The 6768-nt window shown below is 50.7% G+C and overlaps 1 long non-coding RNA gene across 2 annotated transcripts; it reads left to right on the top strand.

Moving 5' to 3' along the window:
- Window positions 1-746: 746 nt before the first annotated feature.
- On the top strand, window positions 747-2811 carry LOC143693358 (uncharacterized). Of its 2 annotated transcripts, none has more exons than XR_013180943.1 (2): window positions 747-867; window positions 1720-2811. It is a non-coding gene; the product is annotated as an uncharacterized LOC143693358 (long non-coding RNA). The 2 variants fall into 2 exon arrangements; XR_013180942.1 differs by having other exon boundaries at window positions 1126-2811.
- Window positions 2812-6768: the final 3957 nt, after the last annotated feature.

Below are 6768 nucleotides of genomic sequence, written 5' to 3'. Positions count from 1 at the left end.
ATAATTTTCAATTGGAATACTAGGACGGAGCCCAAAGAAAGCTTTCTCAGCTGCTCTAGCACATTCTCTGAAAGCCCTTGTGGGAATGCTTTCTGCCTGGATCACGGCGTCTTCCCAACCCCCCTGTCCACAGAGGTGATCGAGGGATAACATGTTACCATAAACATCACGAGCAGTAGCTTCATCAGCCCACAGAGCTGGTAAAATTGCTCTCAATCCTTTTTGCCATGCAACATCCCACAAGAGATATTCAGAAGAGGATAACAGGCAGGAAAAAAGGTGTTTTATATCAGCAGGGGTTAGAATGTGAGCGAATAATGTAGCTTTAAGGAGCCCTCTAAAATATTCACTTGATCTCCCAAAATCTTTTTGGGCTTTGGCTAGTTCTTTAACAGAATCAACAGAAAGGGGGCTATAATTTGGCTGGAATGCCCCGGTGACATCTGGAATATATGAGACAGGGGCAACAGAAAAGGACTGTGCTGTTTCCGGGTTCGGTCTCCCAGCAACAGCGTCTCTTGTTACACTGTTCTGAGGGCCGGAGGGCGGGCCGTGGGGGGGGCGGAGGGAGCCCGCGGCGGGCGGGCAGAGCTCTGAGGGGGCGGGGGCGGCCGGGGCCAGGGCGGGAGGGGCGGCCGGGGCCGGGGCGGGAGGAGCCGGAGGAGGGGCCGGAGGGGCCGGAGGAGGAGACGGGGGAAGGGCGGGAGGGCGGGTTTCGGGGGCGGGGTGCTCCGAGCAGAATGGGTTGTTGGGAGAGCGAAAGGAATTCTGGGAAGGCGAGGAAACCACCATTGCCACGTGGTGTCCGCCATTATGGTCCTGAGAAGTTACCGGGCGCGTCTCAGGGGTACCAAGGCGGGCACTAAGGTTGTGAGACACGGTATTATAACTTGTGGAAGCAGGGGGGAGGGTGAGATCTCGGGAATTCAGGGCAGAAGTGTCCGGGTTGGAGACAGGAAGCCTCTGGGGGGGGCAGAGATTTGTACCGAGGCTGGGGGTGGGGGAGGGAGAACCGAACTCGGAGGGGGGTAGATCGGTTTTTTGGGAAACAGAGATATTGAAACTGTTGCCGGATGGCTGTTCTTGCATCTTTAAATTAAATTTTACAACATTTCTTATCTGCAGGGCTAAGAAAGCAAATTTTGACGGAGATATGTCTCCTGCTTTCCCTGCCTTCAATAATTCACTACCAATTTTGTCCCAAAAAGCCAAATCACTGAGATTTTCAGTGGACACGTCAGGGAAGTGAAGGAAAAGCCATCTGACGAACTGTTTAACATCTGTTTTTGAAAATCGGATTTTTTCACTCTTAAGAATGTTTAAGAGATGATAATAGACACCCTTGTGAGATACAGAAAGCCTAGCACCCATTTTGGCTCTGATTTTAAATTTGTATCTCAAATTTCAGCAACCCAGGTGGGGGGGGGAGGAGAAAAAAGCCTACAGCTGGCAGTCTGCCCACAATAGAGAGAAAGGAAAAAAAAACTTCAGCCCTCCGCGGCGGGCCTGAGAACAAAGGGCAGGGAAACACCCCCTCCCAAAGAGGGGAGAAACAAGAGAAGGGTAAAACTTACCAATCCAGCTGCAGGAGAGGGGAACGAAAAAGCCTGGGATGTTGATTTCCACCTGAAGCTGACTTCTTGGGGTACATAAGAAGCTCCCAGCTTCGTCCACAGGAGAGCAACTCACTAAAACGGAGTTTTTTCTTTCCTGAGGTAGCTTGCCGGCCGAAGGCTTATCGAACAGACTGAAAGTATGTCCGAGCCCCTTTCCGTGGGCTCCTGGAATGGTCCCAGAGCCCCACGGCTGGGCGCCAAGCTGTCCCAGTCTCTCTGCAAGCCTCTCAATGTCCCTGGGCCTTACCCGGGTCGGCAGAGAGTGGGGGGGGTAGCCCCACCACGGCCGACTGCGGGGAGACACTCTCTGTGCCCCGAGGGTGCTGAGGGCACTCAGGCTGGTTGCCTTCGTTGCAGCAGAGACGACCGAGACGTCGGTGGAAGAGGAAAGGGGCCGGCTCCCAGCAGGGGGTATTCCAAGGTTTTATTAAGGAGTCCCGAGGGAGCTCCTATACCTCAGGGGTCCTCCTGCCGAGAGCACTGGGGGATGTTCGGAGCTTACATTTAAAGGGGGGAGGAAACTAACATAGATAAAATCCTACTGACCAATAGGTATCTCTGGGGGATGGGTGCTAGGGGGATAGACATACAAAACAGCGTATGGGGCAGGACTTGGGGGGTTGACCCTTGGCCCCTGGCTAATCACTCGACAACTTGGACCGAAACTTCTAGGTAGGGGGCTGGGATGTCGAGGTGACTGGCAGAGAGCCAGGGTGGGGGTTTTGGAGATCTTATCCCGGGAAAGGGATAACACAAGTAGAGGGAAAAGGAGGGGGGGGGGTACAGTCTGTGATAAGCCATTTGGGGAAAACATGGGGATACAAAACAAACTACTTTAAAGTATTACAAAATATAAGAACGCACTACAACACAAAACCAATGTTTCTGTAAGACAGGCACATATTTAAATCACTATTTTACAGATAAGAAAAGAAAATGAACCGCATCAACTTTTATCCCTAAGGTCAAAGAGGAAATACAGAAAGCATGAGAGATCTCCTGCCTTTCTACAAGGCTCCTTTTCTCTGCATATGCATGTACACAGGGATTTATATTACATAAAGAAATGGGTCTAACACCATCAAAAATTGATTTCTGTGGTCAAAACCAAAATAACAACTGATTTTAGTAGCAAAATTGTAAATTGGCTCACACACCTTGGATTAAGCAATAAAGACCCATTCCATAATTTACACTGCTGACTCCCAAATGTGTTATTAGATTTTTTTTAAGTATGTAATTCAAGTAATTCTGCTTTACCAAGGAACAACAGGTGTCAATATTATTGCAACAAGTCATAGATCTTATTAATGTGCTTATTAACTTTTATTCTTATTAACTAATGTGCTTATTAACTTTTATTATTAAGTTCACCTAAATACAACTTGATATGCAGTGAACATTAACTATTTTAAACACATTGGCAGGTGAGTTCCAGCTGTGCTTGTATCAATGTCATAGTTTTAGAAACAACAGCTAACATCCAGCTTTATTATACCAATGATGCACTGAACCATTTTCTTTTTGTCTGTCTACTTTTTCTCCACAGTCAGGCAGCTCCTCAACTGGCAAAGCTCCAAAAGGCATGGAGATTCATAAATGCAAATATGTATCAAATATGCAAACATTATGGATCTGTGTGTCCTGAAATATGCATGCTGTTAAAACAGAGCAACAGAGTTTCCTGATAATACCTAATGACATCTGACAGCTCATATTATAAACAGATTCCTTCTGGAAGAAGAATTAGTGGGGAATACAAATGGAGGGATACAAGAAAGTAAAATAAGCATGTTTAAGGAAAGGAAAATAATGCAAGGATAAGTACAAAATTGCCCAGTGTTGATTTTGCTGCAGAAACTCCTGACCATATTGCAGTACATGGGGTGGAAGGTCTGTGTCCCCAAATCACACTGCAGAAGTTATGGAAACTCTGGGAAAGGAGAAGTGTGAACTTGGGAGCAGAGGTAGGTCAATGAATCTGCAAGCATGCAGGCTTCCCAGCCAGACTCCTTTGGAAAGAAGGATGAAGCTGCTGTGAAGATACTTGAGGGGCAGACACCCAACTCTGGCAGTCCTCTCCAACCCATAAGTGAGGTCAAGGCATTACACTTCATGGGGTAAGGGATTTGTTGCTCCTTCCACACAGTGAAGCATCCATCAAAGTTGTGCAGTAAGCAGCTTCACCAGCTGGAAAAAATGGGCCAGAGGAAGATTTTATTTGAACAGGCAAAAAACAGGGAGGGCCTACCTCACAGTTGCCTAAGGCCCATAATGCCACGCTGACAGCCAAAGCCAGGCATGCGGAATTAAGAACCCACGCAGCAAAGGCAGCTTGGTGTTGGAATGGCATAAAAATCCAAAATTGTTGCCTGTGTCCTTGGGAAGCCAGAGGAAGGGGAGCCATGGGCAGGGCACTGTGGGCTGCTGGCATGAGGAACCTCTCCCAAAGGGATCGGGGAGGGAAAACCTCCCCGGGCGATGGACCCCTCTACTTCTTGCCATGTTGTGGCACGTTTGCACTTTGCCTGGGATGCCATTTGTGGCAGCAGGGTACATGGAGCTCAGGGCTTTCAGGTTTAAAAAAACCTAACCCCAGGCATAACCCTAACCCTAAACCTAAACCTAGGCAGGTAAATCAGCCAAGGGTTAGGGATGGTCCCAAGGAAAAAGCTGTGCAAGAATCCATGTTGTGGCACTTTTGCGCACTCCTTGGGAGGCCTTTTGCAGCTGCACTGTATCTGGAGCTGAGGGCTTATTGGTTTCAAAAATCCTAACCCTAGGCATAACCCTAACCCTTAACCTAGGAAAGTAAAACAGCCTAGGAAAAAGCTGTGGAGGCAGCCATGTTGTGGCACTTTTGCGCTTCTCCTGGGATGCCTTTTGCGGCAGCAGGGTGCCTGGAGCTCAGGGCTTTCTGGTTTCAAAAACCCTAACCCTAGGCGTAACCCTAGGCAGGCAAATCAGCCTAGGGTTAGGGATGGTCCCAAGGAAAAAGCTGTGGAGGCAGCCATGTTGTGGCACTTTTGCGCTTCTCCTGGGATGCCTTTTGCGGCAGCAGGGTGCCTGGAGCTCAGGGCTTTCTGGTTTCAAAAACCCTAACCCTAGGCGTAACCCTAGGCAGGCAAATCAGCCTAGGGTTAGGGATGGTCCCAAGGAAAAAGCTGTGGAGGCAGCCATGTTGTGGCACTTTTGCGCTTCTCCTGGGATGCCTTTTGCGGCAGCAGGGTGCCTGGAGCTCAGGGCTTTCTGGTTTCAAAAACCCTAACCCTAGGCGTAACCCTAGGCAGGCAAATCAGCCTAGGGTTAGGGATGGTCCCAAGGAAAAAGCTGTGGAGGCAGCCATGTTGTGGCACTTTTGCGCTTCTCCTGGGATGCCTTTTGCGGCAGCAGGGTGCCTGGAGCTCAGGGCTTTCTGGTTTCAAAAACCCTAACCCTAGGCGCAACCCTAGGCAGGCAAATCAGCCTAGGGTTAGGGATGGTCCCAAGGAAAAAGCTGTGGAGGCAGCCATGTTGTGGCACTTTTGCGCTTCTCCTGGGATGCCTTTTGCGGCAGCAGGGTGCCTGGAGCTCAGGGCTTTCTGGTTTCAAAAACCCTAACCCTAGGCGTAACCCTAGGCAGGCAAATCAGCCTAGGGTTAGGGATGGTCCCAAGGAAAAAGCTGTGGAGGCAGCCATGTTGTGGCACTTTTGCGCTTCTCCTGGGATGCCTTTTGCGGCAGCAGGGTGCCTGGAGCTCAGGGCTTTCTGGTTTCAAAAACCCTAACCCTAGGCGTAACCCTAGGCAGGCAAATCAGCCTAGGGTTAGGGATGGTCCCAAGGAAAAAGCTGTGGAGGCAGCCATGTTGTGGCACTTTTGCGCTTCTCCTGGGATGCCTTTTGCGGCAGCAGGGTGCCTGGAGCTCAGGGCTTTCTGGTTTCAAAAACCGTAACCCTAGGCAGGCAAATCAGCCTAGGGTTAGGGATGGTCCCAAGGAAAAAGCTGTGGAGGCAGCCATGTTGTGGCACTTTTGCGCTTCTCCTGGGATGCCTTTTGCGGCAGCAGGGTGCCTGGAGCTCAGGGCTTTCTGGTTTCAAAAACCCTAACCCTAGGCGTAACCCTAGGCAGGCAAATCAGCCTAGGGTTAGGGATGGTCCCAAGGAAAAAGCTGTGGAGGCAGCCATGTTGTGGCACTTTTGCGCTTCTCCTGGGATGCCTTTTGCGGCAGCAGGGTGCCTGGAGCTCAGGGCTTTCTGGTTTCAAAAACCCTAACCCTAGGCGTAACCCTAGGCAGGCAAATCAGCCTAGGGTTAGGGATGGTCCCAAGGAAAAAGCTGTGGAGGCAGCCATGTTGTGGCACTTTTGCGCTTCTCCTGGGATGCCTTTTGCGGCAGCAGGGTGCCTGGAGCTCAGGGCTTTCTGGTTTCAAAAACCCTAACCCTAGGCGTAACCCTAGGCAGGCAAATCAGCCTAGGGTTAGGGATGGTCCCAAGGAAAAAGCTGTGGAGGCAGCCATGTTGTGGCACTTTTGCGCTTCTCCTGGGATGCCTTTTGCGGCAGCAGGGTGCCTGGAGCTCAGGGCTTTCTGGTTTCAAAAACCCTAACCCTAGGCGTAACCCTAGGCAGGCAAATCAGCCTAGGGTTAGGGATGGTCCCAAGGAAAAAGCTGTGGAGGCAGCCATGTTGTGGCACTTTTGCGCTTCTCCTGGGATGCCTTTTGCGGCAGCAGGGTGCCTGGAGCTCAGGGCTTTCTGGTTTCAAAAACCCTAACCCTAGGCGTAACCCTAGGCAGGCAAATCAGCCTAGGGTTAGGGATGGTCCCAAGGAAAAAGCTGTGGAGGCAGCCATGTTGTGGCACTTTTGCGCTTCTCCTGGGATGCCTTTTGCGGCAGCAGGGTGCCTGGAGCTCAGGGCTTTCTGGTTTCAAAAACCCTAACCCTAGGCGTAACCCTAGGCAGGCAAATCAGCCTAGGGTTAGGGATGGTCCCAAGGAAAAAGCTGTGGAGGCAGCCATGTTGTGGCACTTTTGCGCTTCTCCTGGGATGCCTTTTGCGGCAGCAGGGTGCCTGGAGCTCAGGGCTTTCTGGTTTCAAAAACCGTAACCCTAGGCAGGCAAATCAGCCTAGGGTTAGGGATGGTCCCAAGGAAAAAGCTGTGGAGGCAGCCATGTTG

This window comes from Agelaius phoeniceus, chromosome 2 (genome assembly GCF_051311805.1).
Source record: "Agelaius phoeniceus isolate bAgePho1 chromosome 2, bAgePho1.hap1, whole genome shotgun sequence".
Classification (NCBI taxonomy): domain Eukaryota; kingdom Metazoa; phylum Chordata; class Aves; order Passeriformes; family Icteridae; genus Agelaius; species Agelaius phoeniceus.
Note: the sequence above shows the minus strand (reverse complement) of the source record. Positions and strands in the feature narration are given on the sequence as shown.